This window comes from Ambystoma mexicanum, chromosome 9 (genome assembly GCF_040938575.1).
Source record: "Ambystoma mexicanum isolate Mex_15411 chromosome 9, UKY_AmexF1_1, whole genome shotgun sequence".
Classification (NCBI taxonomy): Eukaryota; Metazoa; Chordata; class Amphibia; order Caudata; family Ambystomatidae; genus Ambystoma; species Ambystoma mexicanum.
In genome coordinates, this window is record NC_090931.1 from 550,620,530 (window position 1) to 550,645,758 (window position 25,229).

General features: G+C 45.6%; 1 protein-coding gene across 15 annotated transcripts in view; it reads right to left on the reverse strand.

Moving 5' to 3' along the window:
* DHX40 (DEAH-box helicase 40) overlaps positions 1-25,229 on the reverse strand; it is a 1,529,377-nt gene that overhangs the window by 1,278,190 nt on the left and 225,958 nt on the right. Inside the window, exon 1 of one of the 15 annotated variants that reach the window (XM_069615127.1) lies at positions 18,558-19,004. The exons of the other annotated variants lie outside the window; for them this stretch is intronic. The gene's annotated coding sequence lies outside the window, so the exon portion shown is untranslated. Of the gene's footprint in view, positions 1-18,557; positions 19,005-25,229 lie in introns of those variants that run through there. 15 annotated transcript variants of the gene reach the window in all.

The window sequence follows — 25,229 nt, forward strand, 5'->3', positions numbered from 1 at the left end:
GATGCAGTCCCTTGTCTCAGTAATTGTGGTAAAGCTGATCAAGGTATCAGGAGGGAGCTCCCTCGTCTCAGTTATTGTGATAACAATTTAAAAAAAAGTCTTGGGAGTAATATCCCTTGTCTCAGTAACTGTAGTGAATATAAACAAAGCCTCAGGAGTAATCTCCCTCATTTCAGTAACAATCGTGAAGATAACCAAAGCCTCGGGAGTAATCTCCCTCGTCTCTGTTTTTTTACTTTTTTTTGAAGCAAGTGTAGTATAGCTCAGTGGCAATGCACTAGTCGTGGAAGCAAGACAACGCCGAGCAACACAGGTTCAAATCCCGGGTCTGTGCTTAGAAACCTCTTCGGTATTAAGCACATTATAAATAACCAATACAAAAATTACAAAATAAGAACGGTTAAGAAATATTGTCATCAAACGTCAAGTGAACCAGGAAAGGGGAAGCATTCTCCAGTTTATATCCCACAGTGTGTTAACTCAGAAGTCAGAACAGAAGCCTGTAAAGAAATACAAAGAAATACAAGGCTTAATAAGAAGAAGTTGATTTCATTCAGAAACTAGGGCAACGGTTGCCAAATATATTGTCCAGACATTTAACCATTGGACCAAGAGGAGGGCCTCATCATCCTGGTTTTCTGTATCCTGTTGTTCTGTATCTTTGTGGAACATGAACTCGAAGTTAAGACTCTTTCAACACAATCCCCAAGGTAGATAACAGCAAACCAGGAGAAGGGAGACATTCTCCTGGTGTTCTTTATGTTGTTTGTTTATATAGTGGTAGGGCTAGAGTTAGGTAGTTTTGGACAGAGGGCAGGACGTTTTCCTTTGGACAACCACCCTGATGACGAGCATCCGAGTTTTCCTTGGTTAGGGAGGGAATATACTTTAGAATAGGGAGAGTTAGGCCTTTTTTCTTATTGTTTAATAAAGAAGCATTCCTTTCACACCACTCTTTTGTCTGACTCCTACCTCCAGCTTGCCACAGTGACCCTCTGTCAGGACCTTTGCTGTTTGGTGGGAGAAAGAGTTCGGCATAGCCACTTCTGCTTGGCAGTGGGGCACCTATGGCTGCCCTGCCCAGAGGTACTATGTTTTTGTAAGATGTTTGGTCTTTCTGAGCCTCCCATCATGCTTATTTGCCTTTAAGATGCAATGCCCTTGTCCTCAAGAGTATCTCAAAAGAGCATTTTCCCCTCAAGGTGGATCTTCATCTCTGCATTCTTTTGATACAAGTCTGATCTCCACTCCTTTAAATGTAGGTGCCTTCTGCCCGCAATGATGGAGCCTGTGGCCATTGCCAATGCTTGGATGCTGTCATAGGCCCAAGTTGGACATGGATTCACCCTGTGACTTGACCGCCTGCAGAATTGGAAGAGGATCTGTTCCTTCCTCAACTGCTTTGGTTTCTGCTTTCAGGCCCCCATTGCTGTTTCTGTCATGTAGGACAGGAAGGTGCCAATCTCAGGGCTAGATGGGATCCCCATAGACTTTATTTAGCGCCTGTCTGCTTTCTTCTCAGTGGAGTCCTTGACAGCCTCTCCTGGTGGCATTGAGGACCTCCCCACCAGGCTGCGTAGGATGTCATAAACCTGGATACTTGGTAGCATCACCTTTTCATCTAACTTCAGGGGACAAAGTTTAGCCAGAAGCATAGGCACATTTGTCTTGTCCGGCTCCCCCAAACCTTTTAGGATTTCATCCATCATCTCTGTAAGGAAGGTAATCCCAGTTTACAGGTTATGTTTAAACTGTTGGGTGAAGGGGGGGGGGGGGGGGGAGTGCCCTCGTAGAAACAGGAGTAGAAGTTGGAGGTTCTACTTTGACAAACCCATATAGTGGGTCACCAGGATCAGATCATTAGCCACCGACTCCTTATACAGGTATTTTCCCTTTAGGGTTTTATTCATTGAGGAAAGGGAGCCTCTCAAGGAGCTGGAGGAAGATTCTGCTGTTGAGGAGGGGGAGGCAGGTCTGTGCCTGCCTCTCCATCTCAAGCCTCCTCCTTGATGGTTTTTCTAAAAACCTCAAGCAGGCGTTCTCCTTGTATTTTTCCGTGCCTCCTCTTCTTGCGGCTCTAACAAGAGAGCTGGTGGTGGAAGAAGATGGGGGTCTGCGCTCTAAATGTCACTTCTTCACACACGTGTTTACCCCTCTAAATTGCTAAAACACAAAGAAGCAGGGTACAACAGCTGCCAGAGAGAGGCCTGGAACCAGTATTTGTATTTGTATTTGTTTATTATTTGTATCGCGCACCTAACCCTGAAGTAACTGGGTGCTGGAAAGCTTAACATGTTACAGGCAGAAAGCATAATTACACATTTACATAAAGGATATACACAGTAATGGCAAAGGGGTCGACCTAGATTACATATTGGTCTGACCTTCAAGATAAGAAAAAATATACACAATATATACAATAATGGCGAAAAGGTCGACTTGGGTTACATAATGGTCTGACCTTTAAGATAAGTACACATGGGATGAGGAGCAAGGGGATACTTACACCAGGCACTTGGACTCAACAAATAAATGTTCGTACATTTCCCATGCGAACATGCAGGGGTGTCCCCCGCAACCGCCGCTCACTGGACTGTGTAGTATAATGAGCGGGATGTTGCGGGGGACACCCCACAGCACCGGTTTATTCTTTTTTTAGTTCTGTCGGGATAGTCACTGTAGTGAGTGGGGTGTTGTGGGGGACACTCCCCCATCACCCATCCCCCCCCCGCAGGCTTTTGAAAATAAAATGTTTTCACACCAACCGCACCAAAACACCTAAACACATACCATGAAAAGTTCGAACTTTTGGTGGTTAGAACTTTTCGTGGTGTGTGTTTTAGGTTTTTTGGTGGGATGGGTAATTTTTAATTGGACATTTTGTCCTATTCCGTCCTTACAGCCTGGTGCTATGGGGGGGGTCTCATATTTCTCTGCAGTGTTCCTCCAGATTTCTCAAACAATGCTCCACGAAGGATCAATGTGGGATTCCTTTACGAATTAGACCCCTTTCTTTTCTTTTTTCAATCGTTTTCCTCTTATCAGGTAGCTCTTCGCTACAATGAAAGAGTCCAACCATTTTCTTTTGTAAACAAACTTTCTTAGGTTATAAATAGAACAAATATTTACATATACAGCATGCAATATGTGTTAGAAATTGCAGAAAAGGATGGGAAGGGAGGGGAGTCAAAGGGAGATAGGTGTAATTATTATCGGATCAATAACATGGCCTATGTTTGAACACATTTCTGTCTTTACACAGAACTAATCCCAGTTAATCTTTGTCATACTCTTCCTCGTCACAGTTCTTAAAAAGTGAAGTTGATCCCACCTTCGAGAAAGACACCCCTAATGCTTTTAACTTTTTTTAAAAAAAATATTTTCATGGCCATTCCCATCCACAGTTCCAGATTATGTTTAAAGAATGGGATTGGATTACCCAGCAAGCCCCCCAAGGAAGCCCCATCCTGACCATTGTTACAGTCCCTTAGATGGAGTGGGAGGGGAAGTATGTACTGCGATGAGGAAGAGTAGCACTAAGAGTGATGAGGATGAATAGTTAGTAACATAGGCTTTACCTTCAGGTCCCTCTTCCAAACAATCATCCTTAAAAGGGAGGTCTACCAAAGCAGAAGGGACAGCTTTACATCAGCCAAACAGAAATAAAGACACCAGGCCCAACAACGCAATCCCCATGAGTTTATTACTGATTAAATAACGCACATGTACCTACAGCCAGTAGTCCAAGATTCCCCACGCTGCAGGGGCTATACACGATGAAACAACAAGGGAGAGAACAGCTGCTAGGCAAATATTAATGAGAGGGCCTGGGCAACACAAAACTGCAGCTCAAGCAGTGGCACTTCTGCAAATTGATCTGCTCAACAGGCAGAAAGAGGATCCCGGTCTCAAGTGACACGCATGTCATAAGGTTGTCTAAATCGCTCTCGACAATCAACAGATGAAGAAGACCCATGACCTTGACCAACCAAATTCATCTAACAACCCTCAAAATTCCTGAGGAACCATGTTAGCTAATACATGAAATCCTCAATATCTGCTGGTCTTCTAGAAAGTAATGTCTACTATAACTAGTGAAATAGAGTTTGAATCAACTACCCCTAAAAACTCAAGAGGTCACAGAACTGGACACCACAGGCCCATTCCTGGATGGGAAAAGAGATGGAGGGGACGAATGGTGAATGGGAAACCCGGAAGGTGGCCGGCTGCTGAAGCCTCAGTAGCTGCCAAACCACCCTCGGGTCCACATACACATCCTCTGTAGGGGAGGATGGAGACTGCAGACCAACATCAGGAACCATCCTGGCAGAACTAGAGCATAGCGAGAGAAATTGCTGAAGGATTCAGAATCCACCGGAACACCAACCAACACAAGGCTCCCCAGTGCCCCACACCGAGATGCAGAGTACAATACATCAAGAGTAACCGTGCCAATGAAATACCATCTGCCCGAGCTGGACTTCTCACCTGAAAGGGTGCAATAAGTAGCTAGATGCCCAGCGAGAGGTGGGCAAGGAACCCTACACCAGACCATCAAGAAGACTTAATCTTTGGGCCAAATATGTTGAACGTTTGTTAAGTATGACCAGATCTGGTCTGTTACGCTGGCTCAAGTTTGTTAGTTTGGAACTCATGAGACTGGATCGGACTGTTTTCTGGGCCCATCCTGAAGGAATGATTCCAGTATTTAAATTAGTGGTTAAAAGGGCCTGTACTGGCGCTATCATTCTTTGTAAGAAGCGGGCCTGTTTGAGTGTGAGCACTAGGCGTTTGTATCTTGAATCTTGAAACCAGGCAAGCGCTGGGCTTTGAACAATATCTTGACAGGATAACTCTGGGCTATGCTAGTGCTCATTGAAATTGGCCTCCTTTGCAGCCAAATGGAAACCCTCCAACGATCCTTGGTGCCTGGTTTGCGGGGCTGCACAGTCCACTTTTTCACCGAGACATTTTTATGACCCAGTCCGACCCTGCAACACACAAATATGTTGAGCGGACTACCTACTGAAACACAGAGAATGGAAATGGTGGCCCAGGGCAAAAATGCCGGAGATGTGAGCTATCTGGTGGCAGTACAGGGTGCGGGTTGGCGAGCCTGTTCTCCTCCCCACCCCCGCCCCCGGCCGTTCCCTGATCCAAGAGATGTAATAGCAGTGCTCGAAGACTCGGACTGCAAAGTTACACTGCTGTCCCCTTTGATGCATGTTTTCAACAGAAAGGGGTTCAAACAATATTCAGACCAAACATATGGGCTTTTCCTGTGTGTTACCATAGCTACACTAAGATCCAGGGTGTCTTCATGTGCAGAGCCCTGTGGGATTGCCAAGAACTACACAAGTGTCTAGAGTAGAAGAAAAGGGAACAGTACCAAAATGTCGGCCTCAAAATTGCGATTATTTCTTTACCGTGCTTAAGCACGGTAATTAAATGCCGACCCCAACTACACCAACTAATCAGAGCGGGGGTGCCAGGGGTGTCCCCCCGCGACGCCAGATTAGGCCCACCTTAGTGGGCGAGAACTGATGCCTCAGGGTCGGGGGAGAGACAGCGGCACACTTCACGGTGTGCCGCCGAAAAGGTAAGTGGGTAGGGGGAGGCGGTTGCAGGGGATGCAGGGCACAGTGATCTATGTGATCACTGCGGGACGGCATAATGGGTGTCAGCAATTTAATTGTCGACATTATGGGCGGCGCAGTGATCACATAGACTCGAGGAAAAGCGTGGACTGACTATGCTGCACCAAAGAAACAAGGACGACGGGGGCATCTGGGATGCCAGAGGGGGTCCTGCGGGGAAATGCGGAATCAGCACCCAGTGCAAGAGCCGGGCCCAAGAACAAAGTAGGCTGTAGTATGCCACATAGGGTATAGCTCGCAAACAGGGATACAGCACGCAGGGTTCCATGTAATAATGTCGCCACAAAATATCGCCATACAAAAATATCGCCGAAAAATGTTCGTTTTTTGTGGCGACATTATTGCATGGAACATTATTATTTACGGCGACCATATATGTGGCGATATTAATACCTGATACCGCACGGAGATGCCAAATGAGGGGCAGAGATGTGGGAGAGCAGAGCAAGCCCGAACAGCATCGGTGGGACTTCCACATGAAGTGAAGATGGCCATCTGGCATTATGTAAAATTGACGAGCCAGGGACCCACAGCAGTTGGGGCAAATAATGCCAATTGGTTACCAAACCAATCTCAGAGCTCTAAATAATATCAACTACATCTAATCTAATCAGACAAGGCACTAGCGAGAGAATATGAAGGCATGGCTTATAATAAGCCAGAGTGAGGCAAGACAGGGCAGAAGCCATCTGCCAGGAGTAAGTAGCGCAGAGCAGGCGGGAGAGATAGAGTCCAGGAGTGCAGCAGAAGAGCTTGACGCAGGACTACAGACTGAGAAGTCATGGGCCAACTGTGCAGGTTGGTCAAGATGATAGCGAGAAAGGGGAAAATACATACGAGCTGGACCCCCTGAAAATCCCGAAGGGGCTAAGACTGCTTGCCAGAGAGATGGGCACGTAACGCCGTACTGGTGAAAAGACGTGATATGACTTACTAGTGGCAAGGGCACTATGCACCTTGAGAATGGGAAGGGCACTATGCACCTTGAGAGTGGAAAGGGCACTATGCACCTTGAGAGTGGAAAGGGCACTATGCACCTTGAGCGTGGGAAGGGCACTATACACCTTGAGAGTGGAAAGGCCACTATGCACCTAGAGAGTGGAAAGGCCACTATACACCCTGAGAGTGGGAAGGGTACTATGGACCTTAAGAGCGGGAAGGGCACTATGCACCTTGAGAGTGGTAAGACCACTATACACCTTGAGAGTGGGAAGGGCACTATACACCTTGAGAACTGTACACCTTGAGAATAGGAAGGGCACTATGCACCTTGAGAGTGGGAAGGCCACTATGCACCTTGAGAGTGGGAAGGCCACTATACACCTTGAGAGTGGGAAGGGCACTATGCACCTTGAGAGTGGAAAGGGCACTATGCACCTTAAGAGCGGAAAGGGCACTATACACATTGAGAGTAGAACGGGCACTAGACACCCTGAGAGTGGAAAGGGGATTATTTAACATGTATTCCTGCAACAAGAAGTGGGCAATTCACTTTTCTCCGGTCTGGATCAGATAGCAAGCAGGGCGTTATATTTCTCTGTAAATTGAATAAACAGCGCCTGGTTACTCTATCCCTGTGAGTGAGTTGAGAATATAGAACCAGGGGAGACAAGTATCACCTTAAAGAGAAAACACCAACTCTTCAAAGTTTCACCCATCCTGACACGGTTTCGCTTACATGGTTCCCAAAGAGGAACTTCCGGTTTAGATGTCGAAAAACCTCTGACCTCTGAAACTGATTTCTAATTAATTGATGTTGAATCATTTCTTCTGTGGGTAAGTGTTTTCTTGGTCCACTACAGGTAGTATCTACGGCTCAGTACAATGGTAACTTGGAGACCTGTATCCAACACACACGTTTCCCTTCAACTGAGGCCAAAGGGAGAACAGGCTGCCAGAGGCAAAAGAATGAGCAGAGAACTAAATTATATGCTGGCAGAGAAAGGCTTTCATTCACCGCAGAACTGAAATAAGCTGTAGTCCAGCTTCCTGGAAGAAAAGTGCAGCAGACCTCCGACATGAATGCCAAGGGCACTCACAACATAGCCAGGTGCCGCAATACCCCTGATGGCGGGGCCATTACAGTGGCCATGAGAGAGAGTGAGCGTGAGCCGGTCTCATTCCAGGTCTGCCCTGCCCTGCTTGTGTATGTTGAGGACCTCTGACCTGCACATCTGCCCCACCCACATCCTGCAAAGCACTAAAAGCTATCCCTGAACGCACCCCTCTCTCTTCCGAAAATATACTTCCCAAATATCTTCCTTCTCGAGCTCTTCGCTCATCCACCCCCAACTACCTCAGGGTCAGCCGCTTCTCCAAGCAACGAGCTGGGGGTAGATCCCTCTCCGCAGCAGGGGCCTCCCTCTGGAACAGCCTTCCTGCCTCCCTGAAACTTGAGGAGAACCATCTCCGGTTCCAGAAGCACCTCAAAACCTTCCTCTTTGCCTCCGCTTTCTCTCCCTCTCTCCCCTGCTAAAATCACTGAACCTGCACTGAATCTGCTACTGGGCCACTCACCGATCTCGGTCCTTGGCCCAGCCACTTTTCCCTGCACTGCCTACCTGCACTACAGAACTGTCTCTGTATCCTACAGCCCCTTCCCCAGTCACTTACCTTGCACTTGCCACCATCTGGCCCTATTATTGATCTTGTATTCTACTAACCATGTACAGCACTTTTCCCCCTCTCCCTTTCCCCTTGCACCTTTCCCAGTCCCCTCTACCCTTGCACCTGCGCGATCTGAATGACACCTGGCCTAGTAGGATCGTTGTCTGTCTCCCCTTGTCCCCCACCCTGCCTCGTCGCGCCTTGAAACACTTGTGTATAGGCGCGTTACAAATGCCATATCATATCAATGTATTTTCTCAGTTTTACGCAAGGTGAGAAATCCTGACTGTTTCAATGAGGCCGCCGCTCTTGCGTCGGCAACACGTTTGGAAGGGTTGTTTATGTTATAGCAAAAAAACCGAGAATCCCACGACGCGCCAAAACATCCCGTCGCCGAACTGGCTGCGCTGAACTGGCTGCGGCGAATAGGTCTGCGCCGAACCGGACCCGCCGAAACGGGGTGTACCGTGTTTGCATGAAGCTGCAGAAGCAATCCGCAAATAGCTGAGCAGGGGGCCTTTCGCCTTACCGCAGGAGGAACACAAAGACAGACTCTGAGGTGTGGGGTGGGGGGAAGAGAGGAAGAAAGTTATACAACAATATAGTGTAAAATGCTCTTGATTGATGTTTGGTTTTATCTGGACCTCTGACATTTTGAAGTACCTGCCCAAATGGACCAGGGAAACCCAGATTACTTTCGATTTGAGGCAAGTGACTCTTACAAAACAATCGCCGTCCCGCTAGGTGCAGGCTCAGGGCCACCCTCCCCGGCAAAAAAACTATTTATTGCCTGAGGAAAAAAATGCTTACCATAAGTTAAAAAGAAAGTGTGAAGTATTCGCACGTCTATATTTCGGGCATAAACTGTTCTTTGACAATAACACAATTCTTATGCGTCTAATGAAAATACAAATATGACCACGAGGTGGCAATGTTTGTCAACTTAAGGAATAACTCTGACCAGACCGCCTTAGACGGACAGAGTGAGAAAACAGAAGCGATGTTTTGGGGAGCATCATGCATTCCCGATGAAGCCAACGTACGCCTTTCTCATAATGGACATAGCAGCACGCACTTCACTGTAAGGGCACCAAAAGCATTATTTATTCAACGTAGAAACGTTTGCTTGAAATCAATGGCTTCTGTGGTACATTTGTTTTTCGTCACATTTGTGTATCAAATAATAATTGCGACATATCACTTACTTGCAAACATCATGGGTGCCACGTGTCGGGGTATAACGTCTCAACTGTCAATGTATAAAGGGCTAAAAATGAGTTTTAACAGCATTGCCCCAAGTTGCATGCCTCAACCCGCCAAAAGGCCCCAGTGCTAACAAGGACCACCAAGTCCTTCAAATATCAAAGAAAATCCAAGTTTTGATACCTTTTATTGGACCCTCTAAAATGTTATGCTGACACGCAGACCTCGTCATCAGATTGGTGTTACAGAGCTGAAGAGCAGCACAGAAGCTCACACTGGACAATTTCTGCTGACAGGAAGAACACGCAGATGAAGAAAGACTCCACTCTGTTGGGTGAAGCCGGAGTAGGCATGGAATGCGTCCCAGGACGGTATATGCAATCTGCAGAGGCACACTTCTGGCACGTAAAGATGATACACATTGACACCGATTCTGAATTCTAGCACTGCTGGGTGTGATGATAAGCGTGGCCGCTCCGGCCTGGCGCTGGGAGTTGAGCAGGCCTGCTCAACGACGCTGCGCAGGGGCGGGTCGCAGCACAGAAGAGACACGACTCACTCGGCCGGTGCTTAAACCCGGACTGGCGTCATACCACCAGTTCCGGTGATTCCTTTATTTTTACACTGTGTCACGTGACCGTGCCGTAGCCGGCATGTGACACCACATTCCTCCCCAACTTGGAGATGTTTTCTATTGCTGTTAGTAACAAACATTTCGGGCTGGTATTACATATGAACTGACACACTCTTTATATGTACATGGTCTCGCTCGCTGCATTCACGGTTCATCTAGGTGTGAGTTGCTGATGGTAGATCCCGTCTACTACGTACCCTTGGAGGCGTGACGATGGTTTGGGCCTCTCTCTCAGATGGTCCCGGGTGCTTCTTTCCTTCGGTGGGTCTCCCTTGGGGGTCTCTGCTTCAGCTCTCTCTTCTTGCGGGTGTGGTCCGTCTGAGATTCTTGGTGTGACCGGACTACCCGGTGGTGCTGGCATTCGGGGTGTGTGTGTGGTGTTCCTGCTTCACCCCTCGGAGTCGTTGGATGTTCTTCCCACAGTTCTGGGGGTACTTTCCGGAAGTGAGATATGTTTCTTGTTACTGTCTCTCCCCCTCGGGTAGCGGTGACCATGCTGTGATTAGTGGTGCTAACTGTCCATGGTTGAAGCTCGAAGTTGAGTGCCAACTTCTTGGGTGGTGCTCGGTTTCTGACGATGATGGTGGTGTCTCCTGGGGTCAGTTCCCTGTGGCAAGCTCGTCTGGCGACGCTTTCCTGTTCATTCCGCCTCAGCCTTGTGGCATCCATTGCTGGGATGTCCGGTTCCGGGGCTGTCCATTGTGGGTGTATAGGGAGTTCCGCTTGTATGGGTACTCCAAGCATGAGAGCGGCTGGGCTGATTCCCTTGGCGGAGTGCGGGGTTTGCCTGTGTGTTCTCAGGAATCGGAATACTGCCTTCAACCACGGGCGTCTTTGCTCCTTAGCGATCCTGATGACTTTATTGAGTGACCCCATGATCGTTCAGCATCTCCATTTGCTTGGGGCCATCTTGGGGTAATTCGTTGGTGTTTGACGTTTACTTCTTTGAAGTATTCGCGTAGATCCTGACTGGTGAATGAGGGTCCGTTGTCGCTCTTCACCTTTCTCGGAATTCCGTGAGTGGCGAATATCTTCTCTAGCGTGAGGATCGTGGTTTCGGCGTTAGCGGACGCCACGTGTTCCACTTCAGGATATCTGCTAAACTCGTCGATCACTACGAGTAGGTACCCTTCGCCGGCGATTGTGCAGTGGTCCATGCTGACTGCATCCCAGCACTTGCAGCTTCTAGGGACACTGCTTATCGGTTCAGGGTTTTCAGGTCTTCTGGATGCTTGACAGGCTGCGCAGGACTCCACTAGCTCTACTACCCTTTGCTGCATGTTCGGCATCCACATCCTGGACTTAAGGTATGCGGTGGTCTTGACGATGCCTTGGTGTCCACTGTGGGCTAGTCGGAGGGATCTCTCTTCAAGGGACTCGGGTAACACGATTCGGTGTCCTTTTAGCAGTAACCCCTCCGGGGCCACTGAGAGTTCGTGCCTGATCCCGAACAGGGCTCTGAGTTTGACCTGTGCCGATGTTGTGCGTTGGGCCATCGACGTGAGGTAGCTCTTCCAATTCCCTGATTGGACAGCGGCGGTTGTGTGTTGTAGGATGGTGTCCGCTTCTGTCTCACACGCTACTTCTTCAGGGTTGGGGCTCGCGGTCTCGCGCAGGCGACTACCTGACAGACGTGCTCCTCTGTCTCTTTCGCGTGGCGTTGTTCATTGTCTGTAGCGGGTCTCGGGACAGGTAGTCTGCCGGGTTGTCTGTTCCGGGGCGATATTCAACTTCGATATTGTAAGGCTGTAGCTGCAGCATCCATTTTTCTATGCGTGCAGGTGGATGAGGGGGAGAGCCTCGGAAGATTGGAATCAGAGGTTTGTGGTCTGAAAAGACTTTCGCCTGCTTACCTAGCAGGTACACTTTGAAATGACGACACCCCCACAAGATGGCTAGGGCTTCCTTCTCAATGTGGGCATAGTTCTGTTCGGGTTTTGTGAGAGCTCGACTGGCAAACGCGATGGGGAACACTTTCCCTTCGTTGCAGTTTGTGTTAATACTGCTCCCAGGCCAACAGGGCTGGCATCAAGGAGGAGTTCAGTCTGCCTTACTACGTTGAAGAAGGCCATGGTGGTGGAGGCGGACAAAGTGTCTTTAATTTGTTGGAACGCTTGTTGATGAGTCGCGGTCCACTCCCACTTTTGGTCTTTCTTTGTTAGATCTCTGAGTGGACTTGCAATGCTGGCGAGGTCAGGAATGAACCGTGCGCAGTAGGTCCCCATCCCCATGAAACTCCTCACCTCTGAGGCTGATTGAGGTGCCTTGGTGTCCTTTATGTCTTGTACTTTCGACGGGTCAGGGGACACACCTTCTGCACTGAAAATGTAGCCAAAGAAACATAGTTCGTCTTTGTCGAATTCACACTTTTCTGCGTTGAGGGTTAGGCCTGCCTCTTCTAGCCTCTTCAGGACTGCCGCTAGTCGCTTGTAGTGTTCTTTCTTGTTCGGTGCGTACACAAGGATATCATCACTGATGTTGGTGGTGCCTTCTAATCCTGCGATGACCTTTCGGATTTCATGCTGGAACACCTCCGCAGCAGATGATATCCCAAAATTGAGTCTTTTGTACCTCATCAGGCCGAGGTGAGAAGAAAAAGTAGTGATGTATCTTGATTCTCTGGATAGTCTTAGCTGGTGATAGCCTGATCTGAGGTCAAGTTTACTAAAGACTGTTGCTCCGGTTAGGTCTACGATGAGTTCATCTATTGTAGGGGTTACGTGGCATTTTCTTCCGATGGCTACGTTGGGGAGCCTCATATCTATGCATATTCTTACCGCGTCTGGTTGTTTGGGTTTCTGGGCTACTACCATGGGCGAGACCCACGGGGTCGGTCCAGAAGTTCGTTCTATGATTCCTGCTTCCTCGAGCTTGGCTAGTTCCTTTTCCACAGCGCCTCTCAGGTGAAATGGAATCCGTCGATGTCGCACTGCTTTCGGTTCAATGGTGGGGTCTATGTGTAGCTTGATGGTTCTCCCTTTTAGGCATCCAATGCCTTGGAATAATTTTCTGTGCTGTTGCAGTAGGTTGCTGAGTTCGTCGTGTTTGAGGTTGAAAGCGAAGTGTATTAGTTTCAGCAGCTCAGCAGCGTCTCACATCCGGCATCCACTACGTAGATGCGTGCACGGCAGTTGGTGTTGTTGTGGGCAAAGTCTGACTTGAAAGATCCTTGCACGGGCAGGGGTCTCTTACTTCCGTAGGCATACAGCCTGACTTTCTTCTTGTGGAGATCGGGTTTCGGTTGAAGTCTGTTGAAGGCAACTACGGGCATGACGTTCACCGTTGCGCCAGTGTCGATGACCACTTTTAGCGGTTCCCCGTTGGAGAGGACTGTGCACGATGGTCTCTTCCTCCGTCGAGACCGATGTGGGTCGACAGCTGATATCAGGTGTACGCGATGTACTTGTCTACTCCCTTTCTTCCGTCTTCCCTTGTCTCTCCTTTCGGGGGATGCGCTACTGTCGCTGTCGTCACTGTCGCTCGTGTCTGGGGACCTTTGGGAGTCATCAACGGCTCTGGCTTTTCCTTTCTGTGCATGTTGGGAGGAAGATTCTCTGGGTGCAAACTTTTTCCGGCGCTCTTGTGTTGGCCGTGGGGCCGTTTCTTTGTCGCTTTGGTTCGGCGGGTTTAGGCAGACCGCGGCGTAGTGGTTGAGGCGATTGCATTTTCTGCACGTGGATCCCCATGCGGGGCAGGATTCGCCTCTGTGCCAGGGGCCTCCACACCATTTGCAGTTCCTGCCTCGCCCCTGTGATTGGTGGGATTTCTGGCCTTGTTTCGTGCGATTTCTCTGATGCTTGGAGATGGCTGCAATTTCTTCTGTGGGCCCGGGGCCATCCATTGGTAGTCTTTGGATCGCTGCTTCCATAATCGCTACCTGGTCGTCCGTTTGTTCACGGAGTCGCGCCATCTCGAGAATACGGGACAGGCGTATGTTTCTCTCAGATAGTATGGCCCTTCTTAGTTTTTCGGAGGATATCCCGTTGATGATCTGGAGACGGATTGCAAATTCTTCGTCCGGGAATTCACAGCCTACTGCCATTTCGCGAAGGCGAGCGTGAAATTTGTCTACTGTTTCTTTCTCCCTTTGCCTTGCCATGCAGAAATGGAAACGCTCATAATGTGGGTTGAGGTCAGGTTTGAACATGTTGGTGAGCGTGGCTTTTGCTGCGTCATAGTTGTCGTGGTTTCCGCGGTTCGGGGTAGCGTTGAATAGGCGCAGGGTAGCCACTCCGATGTTGAGTAGGAGGAAGGTCCGCTTCTTCTTCGCTACTATAATGTCTCTGGCGTCGAGGTGCATTTCGAATTGCTGAAGCCAGAGTTCCCACCTGATAGCAGCTCCTGTGGTGAATGGGTCGAATGGTGGCATAAATGTTGTCTGTGTTGGGTCAGGGTGATCCGTCGGAAGACTTCTCCTGGAGGATGAGGTGTCGCTGGCCCTCACGGGGCTGGTGCTTGGGCTGGACATGTTCTCAGCCGTTTCCGAGTGTGGTCTCTGGGTGTCCGTGTGGCACATGTTTGATAGGGCGCCTCTGTGGTTCTCGTATGGACTTTACCGCGATGCGTGCGATGAGTTGCGGCCGATGGTCGCTCTTGTGATGTGTGATCCCGTAGATGTTCTAGCCTGTGAATGTGGTTGCACACGGCGTGTGGTGGTGGGCCGACGCACTCCGTGTTGCGCAGTTCGCTTGTGCTTTCGACCGAGGTGCCGGCGGGCCGTGAGGCTGTCACGTGGTTTTGTGGGGTTCACTGTTGGAGGTGGAGCGCTGGTGCGCGGAGGAGGCGCGACTCGGGCTGCGCAGTTCTGTGTAGATTCGTCTACCGGCCTTCGTCGCCAGTGTGATGATAAGCGCGGCCGCTCCGGCCTGGCGCTGGGAGTTGAGCAGGCCTGCTCAACGACGCTGCGCAGGGGCGGGTCGCAGCACAGAAGAGACACGACTCACTCGGGCGGTGCTTAAACCCGGACTGGCGTCATACCACCAGTTCCGGTGATTCCTTTATTTTTACACTGTGTCACGTGACCGTGCCTTAGCCGGCACGTGACACCAAACTGGGGACTGCATTTCAAGAAGGCACACGTTATTCATAAGACAACTGTTGCACATATTAGATTCACAAAATTAGGCAAAATGAATAACAATATTAATTTATTTATTATATAACGCTATGCACACAGGGGTCTCAGAACACACCCCAAAACCAGGACCCAGTAGGTTTGAAGAATGATTCATGTTACTCTAAAAACACATTGCAATGCACGATTCAAAAACACACAGTTTGAGAGCAGCGTGTGCACTTCACATCTGGTACCCCACATGGAGTCCAGAGGGGCTAACATGTATGCTTAAAATGTAAGTCTCGAGGGGGGGGGTGGCTTGACACCGAGCGTAACGGCAACCTTATCTCTCGGCTCCCCTTTCTGCGCTTAGTAACATTTAAACAACTGCCACATTAATTGGTTTATTTGCTACCTACTTGTCCACGAAAGCACCGGAGGAGTGTGATAACGCTGTTGTGGTGTTCTGGAGACCAGAGGTGCCGGTGCTCGGAAATACATTGGAGGAGGCTGTCTGAGGCCATTGAGCAGCGTGGTAACGTGAATACAGTAACTGAACTTCCTGTCAGCTGCTTGGATAGAGACGTGCGTGCCGCCCAGTGGCCTGAAAAGGGAAACTCCTTTCTCACCACAACACAGACTTTCTTAAAGGCACAGGCAACACATATAAAGTGCTTCAGGTGTTTAAAGGCTTATCATTACTAATCTTCCGACTTTAAGAAAAAGAAAAGGAAAACTTGTTTCTGTGCATAATCCATTGCTGAGGGCTACATGCTTTTATTCTGTTTCCATACAAGCCTGCCCTACAATAACTCCTCCTTTGCTTAAATTAGCATATTATTTAAGCTCAAGTGCTATTGTCTTAATTCCCATTGAAAGGGTATACAATACTGAGAAGAGACAACACCATTTAATAACATATTATTTTAAGGCTTTTCACCTTTTTCTAATAACTATGGTGGCAAACAAGAAAAACCAAGATAAAGACCTGACTGTATCATCAGCAACCACATCAAGGAGACAAAAAGGTGATTCCCCCACTCCCAATGAGGACAGTATGGACCCAGCTATGCTTGCTATCCTGAATGAAATTAGAGCCTTAAAACCTTTTATGGAGGTAACCAAAAATAGACTGCAAATTCTTGATGACAGATGGTCATCTTTTAAATCCAGAATAACCGAAGTAGAACGGAGAGTCAGCAATTCTGAGGACGTCACAACTAGTGTAGGTAACTTGGAAAAATCAGCTGTTATGCTCCAAAAACAATCAGAAAACCTAGAAAACAGAAACAGAAGAAACAATCTTTGCATCGTTGGCCTACCCAAAGGCATTGAAGGGGAAGACTATTCTATTTCTTACCAACATCTTACCTAAGTTATTGAATCTACCCCTTCAACAACTCTTAACACTCAACGAGGTCACAGAATTGGTCCTATACATCCTCCAACTGTCACTAGAAGTCCTAGACTTCAAGCATGTGCAGTTTATAATGAAGAAAGTGTAGATCATCAGACATTTTACCTGGAATGGAAACAACATTTTCTTCTCTCAAGATGTTGCAAACCCTACGGCCACGAGAAGAAAGGAACTCTTAGCATTAAGGCTGGCTCTAAAACAACTTAACACCAGATATGGCTTGGTTCACCCTGCAACCCTCTTAAAGGCCATACCACTTCTTTTGAAAATCCTGGAGATCTAGGACAATTCATACATTCATACATTCTCAAAGAGCTGATAAAATGGATACTGTTGGCCCTTCTTCAAAGGTTACGATATAAAGCTCTTGTAATAAACCAATCTTCACATTTTCAACATATTTGTGCGGGAGTGTTGCCCTGGATGGGTCGATCTTGCTGGGCGCCTCGTCCTCATTTTTAGATTTTTCTCTTCAACATGAAATGCTTTGGCTGTTTCCTACTAGCCATACTGTTGTTTCATTATATTAAGGAATACAAACTACTTTTGCTCATGTTCATGTTGCTTTTTGACAAGCCTTACTCCTTATCTATCTCTTTACCCTTTTATTTTCTCCACATGGTTACTGTGACACTCCTATTAATTAACTTTTGTATCAAAATTGGGATGAAATCTATATGTTCATATTTTTCCAATTATCAATAAACTCATTATCCAGAGCTCATACTGTTAACTCTTGATACCTCATGTCTATAAATATATCATCATGGAATGTTAATGGTCTCCATAATCCCATCAAATGACAAAAAGTACTTAGGCATCTCAATAGAACTAAACCTACAATTCCTGCATTCAAGAAACCAATCCCTCAACCCTAGAAGCCACAAAACTTAAAAAGCTCAGGGTGGGCAAAGTGTTTGATAGCACGGCAGAGGGCAAGAAAAATTGTGTTATTACTTTGATTAATACAAATTTTGATTGCAAGATTATTAACTCAGAAACTGATGATATAGGCCAAGGTTGACCAACTCCAGGCCTCGAGGGCCGTAATCCTGACAGGTTTTCAGGATGTCCCTCGTTAATATTCATGGGGAAACATTTGCATACATTTATAATCATTGTATGCAAATCAATCGTGTCAAATATTAATGAGGGGTATCCTGAAAACCTGGCTTGTAGCTGGCCCTCGAGGCCTGGAGTTGGACAACCCTGATATAGTCAGATGGGCTCTTGTAAACCTTATATCCAACTCTATATATTGCTCTATCTTAAATGTATACAGACCTAATGTCTCAGATCCTATTTTTTGGAAACAACTCAAAGAACGTTTGCTTCAATCAAATATCCAAAATCTTATTGTTTGTAATGAAATCGTAGGCCGATTCCTAGACAGAAAGCCCAAAATTATCTTTAAAACCTCAAAGTCCCACACTCAATTCCTACACTGAATCTCAGATTTAAGTTTGGCAGATGCATGTAGACTACAGCATCCATTGGACAAAGAATTCACCTTCCACTCCATTCCTCATGATTCCTTTTCTAGAATTGACCATATCTTCCTCGCTAACCCGTTAACTGCTAACATAACTGACACCAATATTGGTTGTATATATTTATCTGATCATGCCCCTGTCCATATTAAACTAAACAATATTAACCCTACCATCAAATCAAATAGATGGAGATTCAATTTGGCCTTACTAAAAGACGAAAAACGTACCTCTTTTCTATTAAATGCCCACAAGAATGTTTTTAGACTAATAAAGCTGAAGATACTTCTATTCCTAACAATTGGAATGGCTATACAGCAGTACTCAGAGGCAAGATTGTCTTGTTTCTTTCCAACAAGAAGGAAGATCTGAAACAAGAATCTGAGGAGATTTTAAGAAATGCAAATACTCTAGAGAAACAATATATCTCTAATTCATCTTGGGAAATGTATCATAAAACATTGCAGTGAAGATTCAAATATAACAAACTTACCTCTGAATACACAACAAAATCCAGAAAGGTTGAGTTCCACTAAGTAAATTGTGCTGCTAGACTCCAAATATTTGAAAAATCTGCCAATGAAATGACAGATTGTAATCCAACAAAAATAGAAACACACAAATGAATGTCCAATGTGTCTTGTATTCAAATAATTTTCATCAGCCAGAGTGATTTGCCGACACGTGTTTCGACCTTCTGCGGTCTTTCGCGAGGCAAAAATCGAATTAAAGTCCGACTGGTACTGCCAATATGCTGAATACATTTTATAACATAAACCGGATGTCGTCTCCAAAGAACCTGAAAGTAAAGGCTGTTCAGCCAAACAACCAAATGAGGATGCGTCGGGTAACTACGAAGCTCCAGTGGATATCCTGAAGCAAAGATCTGCGTCTTGTAATGAACTGCCGTCTCCTGAACAAATTATAGAGTCCACGTTATCCTCTCGGATGCTGCTCGATACAATGTCATCCGATGACCTCTGAATACTCCTGCAACAATTTACTAAAATATAAATCAAACATATATCAATTCTGAAACAAAATAGGCAAATCCTTAGCCTCTTACCTTAAAATTAAATAAACAAAAAAGTAACATTACAGCAATAACATTTTCAAAAGGTAATAGAAAATTCACTAATAAAGATATCATTAATGTATTCAGAAAATTCTACCATCAACTATACTCCTCGGAATCTACCCTCAACAATCCAAACATTGCTGCTTTCCTACAAAAAGCTACACAAAATAATGATCCTAATATTAATGTTCATTCACTTAACTTACCCATTATGCATAACGCTATTCATGAACTCAAAAAAGGTAAAGCACCAGGACAAGATGGATTCTCTGTTGATTTTATGTTGATTTTAAGTCATCTCTCACCACTAGATTACATGAACCTTTCTCTCACTTCGTATATAACTCTAAATCTGAAGGTACCTTTACTGAAGCTATGCTTTTAGCATTTCCTAAACCTAATAAGCATGCATAATTACTTCAAAGTTATAGACCAACCTCCCTAATCAATACAGACTGTAAAATCTATACCAAAATCTTAGCAAACAGACTTATGCCACTCACACCTAAATTAATTAAATGAGACCAAGTAGCTTATGTTAAAGGAAGACTCTTGGCATCCACCATTAGAACTTTCCTAGATGCCCTGATTGTTACAAGTGCCTCAAAGGATCCTTATGCAGCTGTATCCCTAGATGCTGAAAAAGCATTTGATAGAGTGGAGTGGGACTACTTGTTTGATGCACTAAGATGCATGGTATTCATGAAACCTTCTTTACTCTAACCTTAAAACCTCTATTTTCCTGAATGGTCAGATGTCCCCCTTCTTCCCCTTAGGTAGAGGTACACGACAAGGATGCCCTCTTTCCCCTCTGTTATTTATTTTAGCTCTAGAACCGCTCCTGGAAACCATTAGGCAGCATCCTAATATTCAAGAAATAATCTTTGGTGAAGTGCATGTTAAATTGGCAGCGTATGCGGATGATATTCTTCTATTCCATAAGAATCCTGAAATAAGTCTAAAGAATTTGCTGGCTATTATATCCCGCTTTTCACTAGCATCTGGCTACAAATTGAACATGGATAAATCAGAGATTTTACCCCTAAACATTCATTGCACCAAACACTTGGTTTCACCATATGGTATGAAATGATGCCCTAAAAAGATTAAATATCTAGGATTGCAAATGTTTCCGTCAGCTAAAGATATTATTAGAGAAAATCTTAATATTATATTAACCAAATTTAAAAACGTTGTTGATTCCGGGTCCCTGCTATACCTGTCCTGGTGGGGGCGTCTCCAAACCATCAAAATGATGACCTCTCCAATCATTTTGTACATTTTATTTATGCTTCTGATTCTAATGGCCAATGAATTCTTTAAAGATATTGATTGTTGCCTTGCTAAATTTTTGTGGGGAAAGAAAACAACTTAAAAGAAAAGCCATGGGTGGAGGAGTAAGTAGAATTCAAGAAGTATCATTCTGCCTTTATTTTAAAGCAAGCACAGAATTTGTTTTGCCAGGCTGAACTTCTTTGCGCCCCTGCTTGGGTGGGTGCAGAGACCAATATGGTCTGGCCTTTGTCTCTATAAGATTTCTATGTTTTTGATACAAAAAAATAGATTTGTTAAATGTAAAATTGTCCAATTCACAGCCAAACAGATAGGAATGTTCCTTACCTCTCTCAATTCATCGAAATACATATCACCATTCATATGGTTCATCAATCTTATATGGATTAATGGAAGAACCATCTTTTCAAAGAACTGGCTACTTAAAGGAATTAAATATGTGCATCAACTTTTTCATCAAGGCATGCCGCTGACTTTTAATGAATTTAAAGAGAAATTCTCCAACCCTAAGTCCTTTTATCACCAATACTCTCTGTTAATAGATGCCATTATAGAAAACCTGAAACATCTAATGGAATCTACAGACCTACCATGTGCAACCAGACTAAATCACATGCATAACAACCAGCTCTCTGCCTCCCTCTCCTATAAAGAGCTCACCAATGCTGAAGCTGATTATTTCCAATGGAAAACGCAACAAGAATGGCAACAAGACTGTTCTATAACCATAGAAGACTACGGCTGGACAGCTCTCTGGAAAAAACTCTCCAATACAACGATGTCGGCCAACCTAACCCAAACCGTTTTCTTTTTCGACGCATAATCTTTATTACCCCTGATGTGCTCTTTAAGTGTAAGATTTCCTTAGATAACAAATACTGGAATTGTCATGTAACCGAAGGTTCTTATAAACACATGTTCATGGAATGTAAGTATATTGATACATTTTGGAAAAAGATATAGCGTATTATTAAATCAATCTTTAAAGTAGATGAACCTTTTCACGTTAAGGTCTTATATCAGGAAAGCACTCTTTTTCAACAGTGTCTAGACTCATACACAGCATATTTGTTTGATCTTTTCATTTTGATAGCTGTTCAAGTAATCACAAACTATTGGAAGAATTTTGACCAGATTAATTATAGGATATGGTGGAACTCCATATGTAATATACATAGAAAGGAGGGGTGTATTGCTTCAACCCCATCATTACAGCATAGATATGGATTGAAATGGAAAATGTTCTCTTGTTTTCTTAACTTCAAATTAATCAATTTTCTAAGTATGATATCTCTAATATGGTTTAGAACAGTATCCTCACCATGCACATTTTCCCTACCCATCGACCCATCCCAAAACCGCACTGTCTCGTTTGCAATGTATGTTATATGTTGCCTGTCCCCTACTATATACAAAGGAATGTTTTATTCTATTCACTCTACTCATGCAAAGTCCAATCCTAATGTGTCTCATCTCCTATCATTAATTGCTGTTACCAAGTTGGATTATTAAAACATACTTGAGCTTTGTTATTACACACTGGACTATTCTATATACTATCTGATGCCTTTAATAAAAGCGTGTTAAACAAAACAAAACCAAAACATGTCATTGTCACAGTTAAAGTTAATTTTTTCCAAATAAAACATCTGTCTGCATAACCATGGCACCCCCACCCATAAAATCGCCTATAGGGACCTCAATGACCAAACAAACTCAAGAACAGCATTTTTCTACACTGGGTACACTAAAGCATCACCTCTGTTCTGCAGTCTCCAAGCAGTGCCAGGGATGTACAGTGACATCAGTAGAAATCCTAAAACGTACTGGATACACTACAAAATCAGCTTTATGTCCAATGAAACCTCAGTGTGCCTCATGCTTGATATATTAGCTTGCATATAATGTGGCAGATACAAAATATGTCCCCTGTGTGGGAATGGTGCAAAGTCTACTGTTATCTGTGTGTGCCTCATGCTTGATAATGGGTATCAACTGTTCGCCCAATACTGTGATTATCGATGCCTTGCACCCTCGCCCACTAGGGGTTCTGAACAGTAGTGCCTGACAGCTGTTGGTGAGAGGTGGTACTGGCAGGTGGTCCGCTGGTGCTGTTACTGTGATGGCCTTGACAGTCCAGAGAGCAAAGTTGGCCAGGGCCTTTTCTGTATCTACATCCAGACCTCTGTTTTGAGTTTACGGATCTGCAAGTGCTTGAGTGCCCATGTTCTTCTGTGCGTGGCATTCGAGTGGTCCCTTTCCTTGTCATTACCGACAGATCCTGCAGTGTGTGCCCATCCTGTATCAAGTGGTTATCCAGTGGTGTTTCTGGTTTGTTTATGATTGAAGATGGTGTAGCCATGAAGTTTCATCCTTTCCCCAACTACCGGCCCACCTGAAGAACATACTTCACGTGTGGCCATTTCTTTGCTACTGCTAAGCCCTGAGACCACCACCTGATATAGAGGTCTATGGGACTTTGAAATTGAGATGGCACAATGCATTGGTGGTCAATTAGTCCAGTAAAAGGTATCAAAACTTGGATTTTGTGTGATTTTGAAACTGGCCTAACAGTGCATCACATCTTTCCTGGCACACCAAATATCAGGAAAAATGTTGCCAAATATATATAGTTCACAAAACATGGTGTCCCTAATATTATACTTAGAATAATATCCCACTACCAAATCATGCCTGTTTGACACGATGTTACAGGAGAGGCAATGCCACTCAAAAATGTATTATCATCGGAAAATAACGGCGCTAGATGAAATAATGTCCTCAACAAGTATTACTCCAGGTGTCCTATTCAGAACTTTGGCTCACCTGTTGAGCCTTTGGTGATCTTCTTTTCGTGGTTTCTGGTTTCTCCCTTTTTCTGGAAGAGCGGGTCTCGTGGAGGTAAGGGTGTGATTACCCCGACTTCACCCTGCTGAGAGTCGGCTCAGCCCCAGGTGTGATCGGTAAATCCAGGAAGTTACTACAAGTCCGTGGGAGGACACAGGAATCCGCAGGACTGATGATGCCAGGAAGGAAGGCGGAGGCCCGGAGAAGAAACGGGAGCGGTCCGAAGGCAACCGCGGTAAGAGGAAATGGAAACAGCAATGCTTTGTACTCCAGGAGGGGTGGAAAAGACAGGGGAAGGGAACTGCAAGGATAAGGAACCGGGAATGGACCGTCCAGGAATAGGGAAGATTAGTGGATTCCGAAATGCACAGAACACGGAAACTACTGAGCGTTGAGACGCGCTGAAGCACGGGGCGTGGCGCTTATCAAGGAAACGAAGGAAAGTCCCAGGAAGTAGACCGTAGTTCCCACACAGGATCCGCCATGTTGGGGGGTCGGAAGGTTGCCATGATACGGCGCCGGAGAGAACAAGTCGCCCAGAGGGGGCAGTGCTGGTGTTTCGTGACACCAGGTGGATGCATTCCTATCAGAATACCATGCAATGTAATGTAGCAGCAGACTATTGTGCCACATAATATACTTCCGGAATACTGTGCCACGCAATATACCCCTAGAACCCTGTGCTATACAGCATATTGTGCCACCAGATGTGCCACCAGAATGGGTTCCATGTGAAAACACAGTATTGAAAAATGTCCTCCTGTAAAATGCATTCAGAATGCATGTGTGTTCTAAAGGCTTCTTCCTTCTGCCCTTAGTGGGGTGGGCGGTGTCATGCTTCTCCCCACTTCACCCATGCTTCCCAATTCTACCTGTCGCTTTTCCCTACATGGTTTTTACCTCTTTCCTCTTGGATCATTCTGTTCATGGTTTGGCCTCATTCAGAAGGTGATTTGACACAGATGTATTGTTCATGCTGCTCCTATTTACATGTATGAGACATAGAGAGCCCAAGCTTACCCCGAGAGGAAAGGGGCGCCATGCAAGATGTGAGGAGGGGGCGTGGGGGTGTACGGTTGTTCGTTACAGAAGAAGAGTCATTGAACAGGGGGCAAGAGTATGGTCCTAGGAAAGTAGGCGGGAGCAAGGCCGGGCTATCAGCAGCCGAACAGTTCACCATGGAATTTTCCCTACTAGCCACAATATTCCTCAGCGGGGCCTTGAAGCAATGAGGTTGCAGTGTTTGCTCAAAACTTTTCCTAAAGAACTAAAATAATACAATTAAAAGGAAATGTATTTACAGGATCATTGGGCAATAGGATATACATGTAAGAGGGCTAGCAGTGACACAGGATGGTGGTACTAGAGTATTGCATAAGAGAGTTGTATTTAGTATATACTCTGAACCCCACTCCGCTCCGCTCTGCATTCGGTATCATTGAGATGGAAGCAGGCCTTAGAGACACAAAGCAGCCCTGCTCTGTCTGCAGACGGACATGTGGATGTTGAAAGGTATGTGCAAAGGTTTGCACACCTGAATACTCCTGCACTTTGTTTGCACTGCAACTGAGCATGAGCCTGAAGGAACAGCTGTGTCTAAGCGCACGCTGGCTGAGTGTGGCAGATTAGGGAAGGCTTGGAAACTGATCATGTATTTATTGAAAAGTACTTTTGGGTCATGAACTATAAGTAGCTGTTGCATAAAGAAGTTAAAAAGAGTAACTCTTAATTAATCCTGGGGGGCAGATTATTTGATTCACAAGAAGTTAAAATGAGTAAGTCTTACTAACTCTCGTAGGTAGACTATTGAATTCAAAAACAAGTTAGTGGCAGTAACTCTGACCTATCTACACCTTGCTTGAGATTCTATTTCCAGGAGTAGGTCAGAGTTACTACGAGCAACCTCTTTATGAGTCAGCCCCTAAGAGAACACAGGGCGTTGTGCCT